This window comes from Sabethes cyaneus, chromosome 2 (genome assembly GCF_943734655.1).
Source record: "Sabethes cyaneus chromosome 2, idSabCyanKW18_F2, whole genome shotgun sequence".
NCBI lineage: Eukaryota > Metazoa > Arthropoda > Insecta > Diptera > Culicidae > Sabethes > Sabethes cyaneus.
In genome coordinates, this window is record NC_071354.1 from 235,568,869 (window position 1) to 235,590,029 (window position 21,161).

Genomic DNA, 21,161 nt, shown 5'->3' on the forward strand with positions numbered 1-21,161 from the left:
GAGTATAAATGCAAATCATGATTGCCGCTCGCGGATGAATTGCCGCCACAAGTGCATCGTCGGGGATTGGCCAGGTTGATCGTGGGCTTTCATCCGATGGATGTGGAAAAGACAACGGCAGAGACCGTCGTCGTCGTCGTCGTCGTGCCACTATTTGAGTTGTTAGTTTTTATTTTATTTTCAGACTTGCAGCATTGCTGCTGCTGTTGCTGCTGTTGCCGTCGCTGCAATACCCGGATGATTGCTTCAGGGCGATATTTTCAAGGTTTACAACTCCGGACGATGCGATGCAGCGATGGGCAGCGATAAAAAAATTATGTTGAACAAGGGATGGGACTGCGATAGTTGGCTGGATTTAGTGGTTAATTTGCTCGATGTTGAAATGATTTATTGGCGTAGTTAGGGCAGATAAAGAAGGTATCAAATTAAAAGCCCTTGATTGGCTCACCGCCGAAGAAGTGGGTTAGCATGACATTTTCATCGACGACGACGACGACGGTGCAGTTTTGCTGGTGGGTGGCATGGCCGATGAAAGTGGGTAAATTGATTTCATCCCGTTAAATAAAATGATACATTTTATGGCTGCCTAAGTTTGCCTAGTTTTGATCTCGTTAGGATAGAAACGATTCATTGTTTCTGCTTCTAGGAAGTAGCAACCTTCTACAGTAATGGGCTCCAGGCTCGTCAATCTTTTTTTTCACCATTTTCGGGTCAAGCACTTTCTAATTCTTTGTAATACTTCATTCACCTACAGCCGGTAATTGTTGCCTGCTCCAGTACGGAAACGCAATTTTAAGGCCGCGTACGTCTTAATCGTCGAAAAAAGATAAACGAGCCTACCCCATCACGCGGCTTTACGATGAAAGCTAAACGCTAATCGGGAGGCGATTCCCCACTTGAGCTGCTGGAACGCGCCTTGTTTTGTTGTTTTGATCCCGACTTGTTATTATCTTGTTTCGTCAGCGCCCTCGAAACAGCGCGTCTGACGGCGATGATAGAATGTGTATATATTTATTCACTCCCGACCTAATATGCATCGAAAAGTTCGGCCGCCTTACGTGCTGCCGCTATCTAGCAAACATAATTCACGTGTTCGGGGAAAAGTTAACCCTCTGCCGGCTTGAACCAGCTGGAGAATGGAGGGATTTTGTTTTCAAAAATCGTTCCGTGTTTACGCTATGTTAGGCAAAACAAAAAAATTGTATTTATTTCCGTCAAAGCATAAAAAATTTGGGAAACAAAAACCATTGAGCTGCACAGGGTTTGCAGCAGCAGCAGCAGCAGCAGCGAACTTGACGAAAACTGGCAGTCTAAGGTATGCTAAAATAATAATGTAAGCCTGTTTATCTTGGGATGATTAACGCGTGGGAATTATTTTTTGTTGTTGTTGAATAACTTGCGAGCTTGCGAGCGAAGACCGCCGCTGAAAATCGGGAAAAGTTTTTTTTCTGTGCCGCAAACAAAAAAAAAACGCGAGGAGGAAAAAATGGTGCCAGCAAAAGTTATCGGCTCGAAAACATTGTTTACATACCCGAGAGTTGTTGTTTTGCTTGTTTCGGGGGAAGGTTTCGTCTAATAAGTACTTTTCCTGAAAAGAAACAAAAAAAAAGAAGAGAAAATGAAACGGGTGTTACATTTTGACTATCAGCTTTAATATCAGTTTGATGTTGTACGTGGCGTTGGATAGAAAGTGGCGTTTTGAAAACCTATGATTGATGGTCATGATCATGATGGGCGATTTTAACGATTTATATTTTAACACTAAAATTAAATTTTACTGGTTTTTCCTTCCAGAACGTTAATTTACTGCAGATCCAATAGGTAACCAGTGGTCCAGCGTTTTCAAAAGGATCGAGAAAACTGCTGTTTTCTTAACTATTTACTTAGCCTATTGTCTGGAATTTCTGATAGACCTAGCTCGAGAATTGCTGTTAACATTTCTTGTATCAGAAAGTGCGCCTGGACCAGGTGAACGATGTGATCTAAAATGGAAACAACCTCCACCTGAACGAACGATGATCTCTAAAATTTTTCCTAACCATAGTATGTTTTTCCCAAATGCAAATTTTAACAGATTTTACGGCTACCTCCCACATTCCTCCGAAGTCTGGTTTAAATTTTTTCACTTCCTTCAGTCATGGCAGAATTTTTAATATGACCTTCCTTAGCAGATTTCTTCAGATGACTGGCGAAAATGACTCCGTGATGCGCAAGAAAACATCAATTGAGGTCCTTCGATGAGCGTAGAACAAATACCGTGAGGCGGCCACAACCAATCAAGTCAACATAAGTCAATATAAGGGTCATTCCACGTCAAGTGACCGAGAAAAGGTACAAACTTGTAATCGACCTTCTCGAATTTTCACCAAACAAGCCCAGATTGTTCGTTTTGGGTCAAGAAGCAAAAATCCCAAGTTTGGTTCCGATTGGACTTTCGCTCGATTTTTGGGACACCCCCCCCTTTTATTAGAAAAAGCATCATTTTCGTCAAATTAGCTTATTTTCTTTTCTTTATATCTCCGTAAATATTCAATTTAGAGAAAAACTTTGTTCTACATTTTCATGGGAAATCATCTGAGGAATCCGACAAGAATATTAGTTTTCTGCGGTAGTGCTGCCAAATACTTTTATTTTCCATCCGAAAACTAAATTTGTATTTTTCTCTCAATGAGTACAATTTGATCTCAAAAATTTCAGCACCATCGTGTTCCTCAGATTTTTTTTACATAAGAATCACTCAAAACCACGAGGTGTTCCGTCCCGTTCTCGAGATATAGCGTCTTGAAACAAACAATTTCCAATTTTTCAAGTAAAATCATAAACAAAATAAAATTTCCTAGCAATAAGCAAATAACAAAACAAAGCAAAATTATTCTGGTTTGATCTAAAGCAACATTGCGCTGTTCTGAAAGCACATAAACAGTATAAATACAACTAAAGTTTGTTTTTGAGCGTCTTAGCAGAATACGAACATTGAGTGAACGAAAAGTCAAACAAACAATTCCTAGTTTCTCATGCCTTCAACCATGTGAGGTGGCAAGTAGCAGAGGTGACACAATGTCAACTGTGCAACAATACCATTCACTTGCGCAAAGCAAAATTCAAAAATAAATAAAAGCCTAATTGCTTTTATCGAAAATCTGTATTGTATTGACGAAATGAGCAGTATATATCATTGTTTAGGTTTCTATATAATCCATATGAAATAAATTAGTTCTTCGCCGGAGTTGCGAAGAAAAGGAAATATTGAAGGATCGCTTCCTGTCAGCAGCATCTATTCCTGGTATCCGATCTATGTATACCACAATTCCTGTTAGTACCAATTCTGTTATAATGAAAACGGTTTCCGAATCAAATTCAGGGACTACATATAAAGTATCAAAAAAATAAGCAGAAAAGGCACAAGGAAATAATTATTTGAAGAAATAAAAATATATTAATACTGTTAATACTGATATAAAATATTGATATGGATTTATAATGTTCCAATACTAGTGAAAACTGTAAAGTTGGCATCACTGTTAGGAAAAACTATATTATATTCTTGAATGAAAGAAAAATTTAAACTACAAAACAGTTCGAAAACAGACATTTATGAAGCCTTCAAGTAGGAGGTGAAAAGCGCATCTGTTGAATTAAAATTAATAGTGGAATTTTATTGTGAAAATAGGTTTGACTTTTCTTTCGCTCAACTTTCGTATTCTGCTAAGACGCTCAAAAACAAACTTTTGTTAAATTATTTACTGTTTAGGTGCTTCCACAACAGCGCAATGTTGATTTAGATTAAACCAAATTGATTTTGCTTCTTTTGTTATTTGCTTATTGCTAGGAAATATAATTTTGTTTACAGTTTTACATGAGAAATTGGGAATTGTTTGTTTCAAAACGCTATATCTCGAGAACGGGACGGAACACCTCGTGGTTTTGAGTGATTCTTATGTAAAAAAGTCTGAGGAACACGATGGTGTTGAAGTTTTTGAGATCAAATTGTACTCATTGAGAGAAAAATACAAATTTAGTTTTCAGATGGAAAATAAAAGTGTTTGGTAGCACTGCCGCAAAAAACTAACATTCTTGTCGGATTCCTCAGATGATTTTCCATGAAAATGCAGAACAAAGTTTTTTTCAAATTCTTGATCGTTTGCTATCATTAACTAATTTTTTAAAATTTTGCGACTTAGTCCGGTCTGATTTAACACCGACCATATGATATCGCGACAAGCAAAGTCGAGTTGAGCAGGCGAGTCGAGCAGTCGAATCAAGCAATTTGGTCAAGCAGTTGGGTCGAGCAGTCGAGTCGAGCAGTCAAATCGAGCAGTCTAGTCGAGCAGTAAAATCAAGCTGTTCAGTCAAGCAGTCCGGTCGAGTAGTTGAGTCAAGCAGTTGAATCGAGTGGCCGAATCGAGCAGTTTAAACAAGCAGTTAAGTCGAGTAGTCCAGTCGAGCACTTGAGTCGACTCGAATGGTTTAGTCAAGCAGTCGGGTCAAGCGGTTAAGTCGAGCAGTTCATTCGAGCAGTCAAATCGAGCAGTTTAATTGAGCAGTCGAGTCTAGCAGTTGAGTCGAGTAGTCCAGTCGAACGGGTTATTCGAGCAGTTGAGTCGAGTAGTCCTGTTAAGCAGCTGAGTCGAGCAGTCGAGTCGAGTAGTCCAGTCGAGCAGTTAAGTCGAGCTGTCGAATCAAACAGAAGTCAGTTGAGTCAAGTAGTCAAATCGAGCAGTTGAGTTGAGCAGTCTAGTCGAGCAGTCGGGTCAAGCGGTTCAGTCGAGCAGTCGATTCGAGCAGTTAAGTTGAGCTGTCGAATCAAACAGTTAAGTCAACCAGTTGAGTCGAGCAATCGGGTTGAGTGGCTAAGTCGAGCAGTTAAGTCGAGCAGTCGAGTCGAGCTGGTGAATCGAGCTGTCAGTTGAGTCGAGCAATCAAATCGAGTAATCTAGTAGAGTAGTTGAATCGAGCAATCGGGTTGAGCAGTTGAGTCGAGCAGCCGATTCGAATAGTCCAATCGAGTAGTTGAGTCAAGCAGTTCATTCGAGCGGTCGAGTCGAGCAGTTGTGTCCAGTAGTCCAGTCGAGCAGTGGAATCAAGCAGTTGAATCGAGCAGTTAAGTCGAGCGTTGAATCGAACAGTTGAGTCGAGCAGTCTAGTCGAGCAGATAAATCACTGTCCAGCCAAGCAGTCCAGTCGAGCAGTCGAATCGAACAGTCCAGTCGAGCGGTTCAATCGTGCAGTTGAGTCGAGCAGTCGGGTTGAGTAGTAAGTCAAGCAAATGTGTCAAGCAATCGAATCGAGTAGTTAAGTCGAGTAGTCCACTCGACCAATTAAATCGAGCTGTTGAGTCAAGCAGTCAAGTCGATCTGTATAATCAAGCAGTTGAGTTGAGCAGTCGAACAGTTCAGTCGAGCAATCAAACCGAGCAGTCCAGTCGAACAGTCTAGTCAACCAGTTGAGCAATTGAGCAGTCCAGCAGTCGACCAGTGAGGTGACTGAGAATACGACCCATTGCCACGAAAGCATAAGGTCCTGCCAGGGACCTGTTTTTAGTTACCGATAAGCCTCTTATGACGTCCTGTCAGAGACCTGGTTTTCGGTACAGACATAAGCCTAGCTAAGCATAAGATAGATGCCAAATTTCCAACACAAAGTCCGCTACGAGGCCCAGTCATCGTGACGGAAGCTAGATAACTAGCATTTTATAATGGTGAATTCCGTCCAAAAAGAAAAAAAATACTGATGATTTAAGACCTGTAGAGATACACTAATAACTGTGTTAATGACAGTTGTAATCAAGCCGAAGTTAAATCTATTATGAATTTGTTACAAGGGTAAGTCGCTTAGAACATTGTAGCAGGCTCAATTTAGGGAACAGCTCACTGATTCCAATTGTGATACATTTATTTCACAGTTTGTTGCACACTGTAGCCCACCTTTTTGACATTTAAATCTTGAAATGTTAGAAATTGGCAGCCCTGCCTATGTTTGTTATTGTCCAAACGATCAAAAAAGTCAGGCTGAGTGCAGGTGAGTTTGACAAGTTACACACGATCAGAACCTCGGCAAAATTATAAAATCTGTTCTACTATTAATAGACTTACAGCCAATTAAAACGAGAAAGTTAAGTCTATTTTCAAGGCCAATTTCAAGTCCAAAAATACTGTCTCATTTAATGTCTAATTCCAGCTCAATTGTAAGTCATGTAGGGTATGTTGCTGCTTCGTCGTAATTGCCTATTCCCGTCCTATCCAACACAAATTATTAAAAATATCAGCGATTTTTAAGACACACAATGCAAAATTAGTTATTCCTTAACATTTCAGTTTATTGCCTCTCATACGCGATCAATAAAAGTGAGCTGAGATCTATTTAAATGCTTTTTTTTTTTTATTAAACAATTCCTAGCAGCCAAATTTCCAACGTTTTTTCGTGCGACGAAGAAGAAAATGTTCGTTTCAATTTCCGCCATTCATAAAACGAAAATAACTCACGCAACGCATTGTTGTTATTCTGCAGCCGGAAAAACTTGCATAACTTACAGAAATTCAGCAGAATTTTTGATGGACGAATTTTAAAACGGTACGACGAATTTAAGATATAAAGTCAGTTGCGTAATTTATTAATCGCTTTTTAGTGAATTCAAAGGGTACGGATCGGAGGGTAGGTGTGTTTGAGTCAAATCAGCAGCAGAGCTTTTGGAGTATTCTTTAAATTCACCTAAGAAATGATGAAAATTGGAGTGGCTTTCCTTACTACAACGGGAATCAGAAATAAACCCTACATTTGCAATCAAATTTAAATAATTTAATGTAACCTGAAGTTCGGAGTTTCTTGCCTTAGGCCAGTATTTTTATGATAGTTACAGTGATTGCATAAAAGTTAATCCACTATGCGGATGCGATATCCCTCCCAACAATAGTAATCTCGATCTGTCGTTCGTAAGTAAGCATGACGTTAGAAGAACAAATAATGAACGTGCCCACTTAACTGGAATAAAGTGTATTTTCCACTAATGTCGAATGACTTAGCGTCGCATCTTGTGTTCTGCAAAAGTATTTAACTGTTCTTGATACAATTTTTTTCGTGATTGCTTGTGACCTTAAGCTAGCACATGCACAAAGGAGTGCAAATTATATGAAGTGGACTATAGACGGACTTGAAAGCAAGGTTTAAAAAACTAAAAGTTTCCTTTTCGTGCTGCAAGTAAATACAAACTAAATTCGAAGCTGAATGTAAAAATAAGATCCGACTATGAGGACTCTTTCTGCAACATTTCTAACGTTCCGCAGGGGGGAAACCTCGGACCACAGCCTGTTTGCACTTTTCTTCATAAACGAGCTGTCGGTTCTTTTGCCACCTGGTTGGTTGTCGGTTATTTTATGCCGACAATATAATAATGTTTTAAGATGATCACAGCGGACTCCGATTGTACGGAGTTCCACTGCCTAACAAGCTTATGCAGTGCTTTGCAAATAATCTCAATTCTCAGTGTTTTTCAGACAAAGTACAGAGAAAGTAAAGACAAATTGATCTGATCTCTCCGGTGAATGTTAATTACGAAAAACTAGTTTTAAGAAGAAAGAAAATAGATTGAAATTTCCATTTTTCAGGTAAATTGCTTTCTTTTGCATTTTCTACAACTTTGCCGTAGAAACCATATCTCTATCCAGCAAAGCAAAGCAAAACTTGGGGCCAAATCCCGTTTTCGGAACTTGATCTTCTGTTTTACAGGAGTATAGGACAATTGTGGGGCTAGTGCTAAGGCCCTATCAGCCTCTCCCAGTTAATATTCGACCATGCGACGATTCGCTTGTGAGAACAAAATTGTACCTCGAGATCAACTGAACCATAAAGAAGAGTCAAGTCATAAAGACGTTTATTACACAAGGCTTTGCTTTTTTCTGGTTGAATCGATACGTCAAGAAATAAAATTTTCAATTTTTCAAAATTTCTTTTTAAAACAATAGTCTTATAATAGACTACTGTTTTTCAAAGTTTTTCTTCAATTCTTTTTCAACTTCGTTGTGTAATTATAATTTCAATCTAAATTTCAAATCTGCTTCGTTTTATTTTTGTACAGTTGAAAGTTTTTAATGCTTCATGGTGTCATATTTTTTAATTCCTGTTATTCTGCTCTTACTCATTATGGTCGCAATTTCATGTCTATAAAAAACAAGCGCTGCTACGTTGAATAAAACTTTCCTCGTGCGAAACGAATGTTATCTCCTTCTGCAGACAGCATTATTCAACAGCATCACTCGCATACAAAAGTAACAACTCACGAGCAAGCGGAAATTCCTAGAATGAGGTTCATTTCAAATGATACCATTTTCTACAACAAGTTTTATAGTATAAACACAGAAAAACGTCATTCATGGTCAAATAAAAAATAAATCCGCAAGAGCGCTACGTGCTACTGAAACGCACTTGTGTACGTACCGTTCACCTGTAGGCCAGGTAATGGATGCATACTTTTCTATAGCATTCTTCACCTGACCGTCTCACCTCGGTTCAGGTGTCGTGCAACATTGTTGATCCGCGTGAATTGTTCGCAGCTCGCGTGTCAACCATCACCGTCATCATCATCAGGGTCATGCCAGCTAAGGTCCGACCGTGCTTCCCGCCGCTGCCGCCGCCGCCTGCCGGTCGGCCGGGGTCTTTGTTGCATTTCCCCCTTCGTTTTTTTTTGTTTTTCTTTTTTTTTTGCTTTTGGACATTAAACCCGTAATTTGAATGTCGGCAAGCGAGCAAGACCGTGATTATAAATCATGCACGAGTCGATCGCGTCTGCTGTGATGGCCTGGCAGCACGTTACTGCCGCCTGCCGCTTAACTGTTTTCGGCTATTAACGTAGATTGTTTTTTGCTCGCTGCTAAGGTGCCCACATACCTAGATGCCATTGCTTGCTGCTGCCGGTGGTGGTGGCCAATTTCGGCACTTCTTCGGGTTTGTGCCATGACCTATCCTCACGAAGCCTAGCAGCAGTAGAAGCAGCAGCAGTAAGCAGACCTAGCTGCGTGATTTGACTGAACTCGAAACCGATCGTGATTCTTTCGAAAGAGAAAGGATGTGCGGGCCAGTCGAAATTTGCATAATTATAAGATATGGAACGGATTTATCGGTTAGGTCAGAAGCTAACGGTCGGTGTAGTAATTTTTGTTTTATTCGTAATATAGCCTAAAATGTAGGGAAATGTAATAAATTAGTGAAGTTCCGTTCGAATAGTTGTGGAAATACACATATTATCGTAGAGTTTTAACATTAATCAGCTTGTTTAAAATTGACGAACTAGGCACTGTTTCTCAAAATTATCGTACAATTTAAATCGAAAGATATGAGAATGTTTTGAAATTTTGTACACGGTATAGTACAAACGAACACAATATTTAACAAATTAACAATTTACACTGGTTTGTCCAGTCAAGTCAAGACAAGGCAAGCCAAAGGTGGGGCACCGACCTTTTAAAAGCATATTTTGGGCTTGGAAATCCGAGTTACATCACGAAATTTTTTTTTACTTTCTATAGAGGAAGTGGGACACGGCACGGGCCCTTGCCTGGGCTGATCAGTGGACTTGGAATTAGACATAATTTAGAATTATCATATTCTAATAGTAATTAGTCCAAATCCAATGTATCGGTCCAAATACCGTCCAAATCAGCCCAAATCCAGCCCAAAGTCTAGGCCCAATCAAAAATTTTCCAAATCCAATCCCATTTAGTCTAAATCCAACCAAATTAATCCGAACTCAATCAAAAATTATCCAAATTCCAATCAAATTCGTTCAAATCCTGTCTACATCCAATAGAAATGGTTTAAAACACAATCCAAATCAATCCAAATTGATTAAAATCTCTTGCAAATTACTCTAAATCTGATCAAACTCATCCAAATCCAATCGAAATTAATCCAAAGCTTCGCAAAATCAGTGCAAATGTGATCCAAATTAGTCCAAATCAAATCCAATTTTGAGAAACAAGAACAGAAAAAGAGGAAAAATCGAAAACGGAAGACAAACGAAATTAAATGAAAAGAGAACGTGACAGAAAGGGAGTGAGAAAATAGATAAGGAAATAAAATAGAAGAGGTGTTAACGAAACAAAAAAGACTGAGAAGGAAGAAAAACGAGACAAGAAAAAAAAAAGAAAACAGTGGACAGAAAAAATAAACGAGAAAGAATAGACATGGGAAAGAAAAAAGATATGGGAAATACAAGACAGAAGAAGAAAAAAACTTTACAGTGTACTGTACGTACATCATCCACATTTAGCATCAGTTAGATCAATACAACATATGAATCATAAGTCATAATAAAATAGCCAAACCCTTCCGCTCACCGTGACATGAACTAACACCAGCGACCAACGTCGGCAGCAGTGTGCACTTCGAAGCGTACATTTCTTGCTGATGCAAGCAGCGGGTGCCTCGGCATCGAACGCCGACCAGAAAAGGGTCGAATTACATCTTGCAAACGAAAAGTAATCCAGACTGAACCAGAAGTATATACATTGTATACAGGATTTTAGGTAGCTCAGTGCAGATATTTCAGGAGGTGATAGAGGATCATATTTGACGAAAAAATCCTTCTACACATATGGCCAATCCTCAAGCGTTACAGACTTATCGAACATTTTTAGTTTTCGATTCTGTTTACCTTAAATTAGCTCTGGTACAAAAACTATGTTATTCTGTTGCTTTCATTCGAAATCTGATAAAATTTTGTATTAAAAATTCTTTTTAAACCTGCTACTTCATGAGATTTAGTAACTTTTTAGAAGCAAAATGCTATGAAATAAGTGTTTCTAAGTGTTTTATCGAATTTCTCTTAAAAATGTGTTATAAAACTGATTGCAGTTATTTAGCAATTTAAAGCTCTTCCACCGTTCTACCATACGTTCTTTAACTTAGAACGTCTATCTCTTTTATTTTCGTTGCAATTTCATTTTAAACGTATGGTTTTGGGTGTTGAAGTAGTACAGTGGTTTACCGATTTTATCTACCCATCCAAAAATTTTTGGTAGATATATTTGGAAAGTAAACAAATTTGGGGAAAAATAAATTGCTCCAAAATAATTTAAATGAACAAGAAATATTGTTATTATTAATAATTTTTTTCAATTATGTATTATTTCAGCGTAATTTTACGCATAGGGCTCATTTTATTCATATCAACCATTAGCCATAATGCAAGTCAACTCAGCAATATTATAAATAAATACATATCGAAATTCAAAATTGCTCCGATTTTATTCAAATTTTCCTTTGCAGTAAATTTGAGATCCGTATTTTTATTTGGTACTTAGGGTTCTCTTTTCTGAGTCAGTGTGGTCCCAAAAGTTACCATTTTTTCCATTTTTTTTTCTTTGAAAATTCATAACTTTTGATCCATTGAACCGATTTCAATGATGTTAATACCAAATGGAAAGTATTTTAATGAGTTTTTCAGAAAAAAATATTGGACTGAAGCCCAACCTTTTTTTATTATCGCAGAAACATTGAAAACATTCACTTTTCATGTTTCCATGGTGTGTAGACCAAAGAAATTCTAAGTTTTCATAAAGTATCGAGAATACAATGAAGACGCATGGTTTTTGTTTTTACTTGTGTAATAAAAGGGGGTTTTTGACAAAGAAATGCGTCTCTAAAATAAACCGCCATGCTAGTCCATTACATTTTCGCATCTTTATTTCTTAAAAAAAAGTATCTCAAAAACTAAAAATGTCCGATATCTGTTTTTTGATATCTTATGTTAGCAACTACCTTGCTATTGAAAGTATAATGAAAAAATAAAACCTTCTTTCCATTTCTGGGTTTTCGAGTGATTGCTATATCTTTATACTATATATTTATATAGTAGAAAGGCAAAAACGAATATTTTAAGTGATTTTAAGAGTTTCAAGGCTCCTACAAAAAATGTTTTTGCAATCATAAAAAACTTTTAACATCAGCTTGTTGTTATTTTTTCTGAAAAGCTCATTAAAATTCCTTTTATTTGGTAATAAAATTATTAAATTCGTTCCAATGGTTCAAAAGATTAGAATTTTTAAGGAATGAAAGGTGATAATCATAGTTTCTAGCGGAGACGGGGTGTGCCCGTTAGCGTTACGGTATAGAAAAATATCACAAAGGATCATTATGAATAGTTAAAAATATGCGTTGCAAAATAATGGAAGTTACTTTGCGTCTTTGACTTCAGCATTATTATGCCCATTCTGTGTATAATTACATACCACAGATGCCATATAGTAAACTATAAAATACAGAGAAATATTCCCTATAAAATACAGAGAAATATTAAATTCGTGGAATCTTCAAAATTTTCATGCCGAAATGACAATTTAAAAAAAGGTAGATAAAACCGGGTCTAAATGGTAGACAAAATCGGGGGTACCTAAATTCGGGTGTAGATTAAACCAGGTGTAGATATAATCGGAATACCACTGTATCTGAAAACCGCACGAACTCAAACATCACGCATAGCACACTAGATCGACGCGTGCGACGGACACAGTTAGACGCATATGGAAAACAGTTTCGAAACTGACTTCTCGGGTCTCTCTGAGACGTTTCTGAAAACAATAGCAGCATTACAATGTGTTCTACTACTACTACTACTACTACTACTACTACTACTACTACTACTACTACTACTACTACTACTACTACTACTACTACTACTACTACTACTACTACTACTACTACTACTACTACTACTACTACTACTACTACTACTACTACTACTACTACTACTACTACTACTACTACTACTACTACTACTACTACTACTACTACTACTACTACTACTACTACTACTACTACTACTACTACTACTACTACTACTACTACTACTACTACTACTACTACTACTACTACTACTACTACTACTACTACTACTACTACTACTACTACTACTACTACTACTACTACTACTACTACTACTACTACTACTACTACTACTACTACTACTACTACTACTACTACTACTACTACTACTACTACTACTACTACTACTACCGGATCAAGAGAAGTTAAAAATAGGGAGAGAAAAAGACGAAAACCGGAGAGCAAAGGGAAAAAATGAGCCAAAATAGAGTAAACATGACAGAAAAGAATAAAATCAGGACAACGACGAAAATAAGCAAAACGGGTAGAGAAAAGGCGGAAAACGTGAATGAAGTTTGCAAAATGAAACACAGAATGAAAACCATGACTGATAATAAGAAATGGGACAAGAAACGAAGAAAAACGGATCAATGATACAGAAAACAAAGGACAGACCAAAATTCAAAATAAGAAAAAAAGAGAAACATGCAGTGTGAAGTGCAAACGGTACAGAAAACAAGAAAAACCGAAACAAAACTTGGGAAAACAGTACTGGAAAAGAACTGGACTGGAAAAAACTGGAAAACAGGAACAAAAAAGAGTAAAATGTGTGAGAGACTAAGATGAAATATATCAATTCTAATTTCAAGTAAACCTTCGTGTCTAATTTCGTGTCCACGTCCAAATTCAAGTCTAGTTTAATCTTCAATGTCAAGTTCATTTTCATGTCCAATAAAATTTTCGATTCTAAGCGAAATTCCAAATCTAATTTAATTCCAATTTTATGTCAAGTCTAATTAAAGACGCTATGTTAAGTACGATTTCAACTCCAATTTCAATTTCTAGTCCAATTTCTACTTTGGTCTTAAATCCAATTACACCCGAAAGTCCGAAATTTTCGACCTAATCCGATATTCTTGTGATAAGATCTAATAGCTTCGCCACCCTACGATTACTCGATTTTTCAGGCCAAAATTTCAAGAATGAAATTTTAAAATTAAGATAAAATATGTCTGTTCTGCCTTGGCGGAAGACTTATAGCAAATAAATAAATAAAAATATCCTTCTGAAAGACTGGGTGGGTGCTCCACCTTTTGTTTGGGAACGCTTGTGATCACCACAATAGGCTCAAGAAAACCGAGACGAAAAGAATGGCTAAAAGAACCATTGACCCTATGTATTGGTAAAATTTTGTTCCATTTTCTCGGAGATATTCTGGATCGCAATGGGATTATTTTTTATGTGAATATTCGTTGTCGGTGACACTGAAACTCAAAACTGGTCATTATCAATTTGCTTCTAGAAACTTTTGCCAATATATTTTATCATAAAAGGTCAAGATTCTTTCAAGGCTGTTTCCATGAAAATCGAACGAATACCAATGGAGATAAGGCCGGAAGTGTTCGGTGCATTTATGCTAAATTTAAAGTACAGCAATCTTGCATCAATTAATATAATTAGCAAAATAGGTTTACTGTGTTGCGTATAGCATAAATTCGGTGCCCCACCTTCTACCAAAAGTCTGAGTACGCTAGTAAATATGAACGAATATGTTGGAACTTTAATATATTGTGACAGATCATCGATTTTATCTAATTAATTATGAACAGAGAACAATGGTAACGAAATCCGATCTGTTATCGACCTCCCAATTCGAACGCCCCCGGCGACTGTGTCTACCCTTCAGCGGCTTAACGTATTAATTTTTATTATTATAATGTTTACTGACAAACCACATTAAATCTGTTTCCATTAATAACTGGTTTCACTGTTGTCACCACCATCAGTGGATTCCGTTCGTGAATCCATTCCTATCTCCACCCGCAGTGCATCGCGGTATGAAATAGTTAAACAGTTGACAGTGGAAAGTTAATCCGGAACGAAGTTAATCTGGTGCAACTGCAAGAGTAGCAGGAGGAGGAACGCAGAAATGGTATCGTCCTACTTCGACGACGACGACGATGGCATACCTCCGGCGGACAACGCCGCGCCGGTGACAACTGATTAGAGGCAAAAATGCTTTTCCTCGTTTGCTTGGAGTTTCCATCTCTACAGCATCTACCCCCCGTTTTCGCGGGAAACCGGATTGTAATTGAAAGTTAAAACAAAGTATTTGATTCGAATGACTTTTAGGATGCATTTCTCTGATAATACAAATATCAAGTAAAGCATGTCAGATTAATGGTGAGAATAACAGGTCTGAACTTTACGTTGATTTTCATAGCTAGGAATGGGTTCGGGCCATTTCCCTGCGCGCATTGAATTATCTCCAGAGTCAAGCCTTTTGCTGTCCCCCTTGCTGGTGTGATGGCAGCACCCGAGCGATAAGCGCCGGCTAAATGTGCATTTAGTGCACCAAACGCGGGGAGACTTAACGTGGTTCGCCAGCTAAGTCCAAACTGACTGGTTGTGTACCCGGTGCCGGTTGTTAGCAGCCGGATTCGAATAAATTCGTACGAAGCCGAACCGCGATGAAAGGACATGATGCGGTACAAGGTAGAGTAGAAAAAAAAATCGGAAAACTAGTCGCCATCGCCAGTGCCAGTTCCAAGCGCACCTCTCTATGGCACCCAAATGAGAGCAATTTCCCCGGCCTGGCTGCCACACCGGAGTAGGTACTGGCAGATTTCTGGTTACCACAACCGCGGGGCCTTCAAAGTTGGTTATTTAACGGAGCATTCAACATCTCATTTTGCTTCATTCCGACGGCCGGCCGGTGGTGTGGCATGTGGGCTTGTTAAACGAACGATGTTTAGCTTTAATATAGCACAAGAACGGTATTTGCCTTCGAGTGAGTATTTAGTTGGTTGCCCCCAACAGCAGCATTACTTTGTTGCTGTTGGACCACACGATTTGCGCGAAAGTTGTTATCGAAATGTTACGGTACTTTTTCATCCACCGATTTTCTGTCATATTTCGTCAATTTGTGGTATGGGTGAAACAGTATGGTATGCTTGATTAAAATGTAATTTAATTTATGGTCGTGCTTTTCTGTTTAATTCCAACAATTTGTAACATAAATTAGTTAGTTTGCATTCATTAGTATTCTATGGTAAACCCAATTAGGCTTCCATTTAATTAAGGGTTTAGCACATGCCATTAAACGTCAAAACGAGCAGTGCATACGACGTAATTCAAACACTCGGTGAATGTACACTGAAATCATGTAATTGACCATTTATTGTAAAGTCCGTAATTGACCGACAAGCCTATTCAAATAAAACATACACAAATCAATCAATCAAAACCATCAATACTCGTTACTCGCCAGAGTATGTTGCATTTGTACCGGGAATTTTGCAGCAAAATATGTCACTCGTCATACACCATATGACGATTGGGGCGACACATTATTTCCGAGCCCCGTAAAACGCATGAACAGACCAAAGAAGGACCTGAATCACGTACTGCGTACGACCCAAATTTTGCGTGACCCAGTATTTTGCCGCAAAACCGCGTTCGAAGCTCATCTTTGTGTTCAATAAATTTTCATTCAATAACCGAAATGCTACCAGAGCAGAGGCAAAGCCCTCGACTGACTGGGAAATCATCGAATGTGCGACACTACCAACCAGCAGTCAGCAGTGGTTATGGTTTTATCGCGAAATCAGTTGATTTATGACTTCGAGAGGTCGCGTCACGTCACGTCTCGCACACACGCATTGTCATTCTTCTGCTGCCGTAGCATAAAGTGAACGATGATGTCGTCACTTTTAATAAATGATGAAAATTGAACGCTCCTTACCGAGCCGACCGAAATGGTGGCTATGAACGGATCGAACATTTCTCGACAAAGCCTCAATTTCGACGAGAAAAACACTGCTGTTTTTTGGAGAAACTTCGTCACTAGTTCGGTTCCACTTTTCTGTAAGATTTCTTATAATAGGTTAGTTTTCTGCATCATAGACAAGTTCTTAGTGGTCCTGACTTTATTCAAATCCATTTACAGGACATTAATATCACAAAAGAATGAAACTAAACTAGAACCAGCAGTGATTCGCAGTATTCAGACTCCATCATTTTGAACAATCATGTATAGGAAATATAATCGTCTGATACAATTAATATATTTACACTAGTCACGCTCGAAACCCAACACGCCCTGTCACAACAAAGCATTCAACATTTTAAGCAAGATAAATAATCAAAAAAGCAACAACATTTATCGCTCATTCAACGCGGAGCACATATTCTAACGTCGAAAATTCGATCAAGTGTGAACAGAATTTGAAACGGATTTCACCCGCAGTGACAGCTTGGCGATTCACCGGCATCACCGGGTTCGTGGCTGGATCCGCCTAAATGAAGACAGTCGTATCGATTCACGTCCTCCTCCTCCTCCTTCTGGCTGAGTTCAAAAATAGAAACGGCACGGCACGGATCAATCGTCGTCGTCGTCGTCGTCGGCCTCGACCTCGGCAGCAATAACATTCCCAGTCCCATTCCGGCATCATCTATCATTCCCGGAACCGCGGCACATTGTTCGTCATCATCAAAACCAAACAGTCAGTGTGCCATTTGTGCCAATTCATCATTCGACGATGCCTTCGCGAAGCGTGCGCGAATATTGAGTTCGTTGCGGCCCTCGGTCGGCTCGGAGGTCGAGGTGACCTGCCAGCATGATTGGGACGGAAGAAATCTTCGACAGCAATCGGCCCCGTAAACAGTTAAATGGCAAATCTCGTCCAGTCAGTTAACAACATGACTGTAGCCGTCGGAAAGCTGTGCGATAATCTTCCAATCAAGATGCAAGTAAAATAGCGCTTGAAACACAAATGATACAAAGACAGTTTTTTTTCTTATGACTTTACAGTCGATATTTTTTCAATTCTTTATGAAGAAATAGACTGTGAGAAATAAATTGACTGGGCAGATGGGATTTTCGATTGTCGGTCGAGTGCGTTTCCCCTTTCACTACCGCACAGTTTACCAACAAGGAATCCAATGGAGTACTGGATGTCATCGTCTATAGCGTGCTATTTTTTTTAAATTTTTTTTTGGACTTGGAGAAGCCTCTGGGGCACTTCAGTCGGCTAAGAGGATTCCGCCTCGAACAGTCAGCATCAGCTGCAACTTGCCCATTGTCACGGATTCAGCTCTTGCATACAGTTCTAGTTCGATTTCCGTTTTCCTGATTTCACGAAAGTGCTAAATTTTCAGAGGAACGTTGATGCCCCGTGGTTCAGCTGGACATTCTCGCACAACATCTCGTTGATAACCTGCAACCCTGGCTGCAACCAGTTAATCGCTTTGAAATAGATTCCGTGGCAAGTATTCCCAACCCGAATTCTTCTACTACGTCGCATCACGAGGACTAACGTCATTCAAATCAGGTATCCAAAGCCTGTTCCACTCATCGAGCTCGAGAGGTACCCGTATTCCCTTGCAAAAGCTCTACCACAAATGAGTAATTTGTTTTCTACATTCCCGAATAAAAATGTATAGCTAAAAACATTTAATTTCACTGTTACAAAACAGCGGAAAACCTCATAGAAACTGTGAAATGCTCTGTAAGTTACACTGAAGTCACCAGAAATATTGCTGTTTTCACCAAAAAATTTTAATGTAAACCGCCGATTTTACAACGAATAAGGGGGTGATTAAGTGCTGTTATAGTAAATTTTTCGACTTTTTCTCTTACAAATAAAACCCAAAAACAGTTAACTTTGTGGTACATTTACTGTAATATAGAAAATTCAAAAACTTTTACAGTGAAGTTACAACGTAAATAGTTGTAAACAACAAAGTTTATAGTAATCTTGATGTTTTTACATTAATATTCGTTGTACATTTCTATCCGGATTGCTAGTGGGACCGTCATCTGCACAGCTTGCTGCCAGACAGGTTATGCCACGAGAACTTCCGAGTTTCGACGGACTTTCGACACTCTCACAGCACGAAGGTGTGCGGTTATTTAGCTGCAGAGAACTTCGCACAACTGCAGCGTTGCTTGAAAGGTCAGACACTAGAATTCGTCAGAAACCGACGCCAACTAACTCCTACCCGAGCCAGTTCTACAGGTCCTGGACACGTTGCAAAAGCTATACGGGAGACAAAAGGTTCTTATTGACGCGCAATTGAATAAACTTGCCAGGTTCTACAGCAGATAATTTCTCGTCGGTAATCACGTTTGATCTTACGGTTCAAAATTTAATCGACCATATATCAGCTGCAGGACTCTACGAACACATTCCCCATCCAAAAAAAAGCTGTGGGCTTAAACGTCTTTCTAAGACTTGACCCTTCTTTATCGACAGACTTCGCGGCCGGCTATTAGAGTACAGGACAGGAGATTTGGTTCAGTGTATTGAACGTTGATAGTTGTGTTTTTACCACCCGCTAAGTTTTCGATATTATTTTACTTGTTTTTCGTTCGTTTTATTGTTTTTGTTTTGTGCAGAGTGCTTACGAAGATTGCTTGTGTCGTTTCTCAATTGTGATTTTAATAATCGAACACAACCGAAGTGACTCTACGAGCAGGGCTTCGACCAATCCTTTTTTTCTAACGCAGTCACACCAACGCGCATTCAAGTTCACACCGTCCGTTTAGAGGTGGAATACAAACGCTATGCATAACACAACTGGCAGTTTGCTCAGTCAAACGCCGATTGCAGGCAGCAGTACGAACGCGTTCTAAAGCTTTTTGACATTTTCGTTTCGATCAAGTTGCCTTTACCGTTTGGAGCAGCGAATGACTGCAAAACAGTCAAATGACTGGCAGTCACCACGCTAACGAAAAGCAATCGCACAATCGTATGATTCAATACTACAAAAAAAAAACAACCACTACATGTGCATGGAAGAAGTCGGTCGGACTCCGTCAAATACCAACGAATATTTTGCTTGCGTCGGACCGACGTCCGGGTGACAAACTATTACTGTGAGCAGCCGATTTGGAGACAAAAAGAGAAACGAAAAAATACGTCACCATATGCTTCCAGTCAGTTTGCAGTTTATATTCTCAAAGCGCAAAGCAAAACGGGAGATCGACTGTTTGCTTTTGCTAAGATGCCGCATGAATTGTAAGACGGCAGCAGCGCAAGCGGCAGATTGACTGGATTCGAAAAGCAGTCAAATGATCGTTCAAAAAGGGGAGTTTGAATGCGGAAAGTTCGCATTCACGGCAGTCACATTCAACTTGCGATCCCTTTTCAAGCCCTGTCTACGAGCTTTTACTACGTGATTTTGTTCGACTGTTTTGTTTACATCTTGTACAAAGCCAGTGCTAGTACTACACGGAAATAAATCTGCACGTTGCGTATACCTGCTGCCAGAATGATCCTAAGTGCATCCAAATCGGTGGTCGCGTACCGTACACTCTAACAAGGATTGATATTTTTCGAGTCAATATGACCAACTGTTCCGCCGGCGACCGCTGTGCTAAAACACTGAAAAAAGCGGAGGATCATATTATATGTATGGGTTTTTGCGACCAAGCCTGCCACGCCCGGTGCGCTGGTTTCAACGGCCCGTTCTCGAAGATTCTCCACGAAAACCCCAACGTATTCTGGATGTGCGACGAGTGCGTAAGACTAATGAAGTTTGCTCGCTTCAAAAGTGCGGATTCGTCTCTCGAAAATGTCATCTCCACCGTCATCGAGGGCCAAATAATTGCAATCTCCTAACTCGAAGACGAAATTGTCAGGAATAATCACCAAGTTGCAAAACTCGCCGACAAGGTCTGCAACCCCGATGCGGATACCTGACCATGATCGTCCTTCAAAACGCCGCCGAAGTAACTCGGTGACTCCGAATAAACCGGCCACCGGAACGAGACCCGTCGAAAACCATGACAAGCTTGTGGTCAGTTCTTCACCCAATTTATTTTGGGTGTACTTGTCGTGTTTCCACCCCACCGTAATCACTGACATCGTCGAAGGACTAGTTTTTTTTTTTTTTTTTTTATGTGATGGCCCCAGACCCTATATGGTCTTTGCCTCCACCCCATACGCATCTTTGGAGTGGGAGGGACGTTTATCTCTTGGATATTTAAATATAGTTATTTCACATATTGTTGCTTATCTATTTATCAGCCATACTACTTGTTGCATCACTCTCCCGCGTATGTCCATCACAATACTATTAAATTCTGATAATCGTATTTTCTATGATTTCATATAGATTGGGCTACCATTACTTTTCACCTGTCTCACCTTCGCAAGCAACAGGACCATTACAATTTCACCTGCCTCGCCTTCGCAAGCAACAGGATATTCCCTAGTAAAAAACGGTTCTGCCTTAGCAGACTATAGAGTGAATGACTCGACAAGTTCACAATAATCGTTGATTTAAAATTGGCTTTCCACTGTTTCAATAGCCATGCGTTTGAACTGGGTCAAATTCGTTGA

General features: G+C 39.3%; 1 protein-coding gene across 3 annotated transcripts in view; it reads right to left on the minus strand.

Moving 5' to 3' along the window:
- LOC128735044 (uncharacterized) overlaps positions 1 to 21,161 on the minus strand; it is a 291,676-nt gene that overhangs the window by 71,198 nt on the left and 199,317 nt on the right. For all 3 annotated transcript variants that reach the window (XM_053829511.1, XM_053829510.1, XM_053829512.1), the window contains one exon: positions 1,532 to 1,588. The gene's annotated coding sequence lies outside the window, so the exon portion shown is untranslated. The remainder of the gene's footprint in view (positions 1 to 1,531; positions 1,589 to 21,161) is intronic.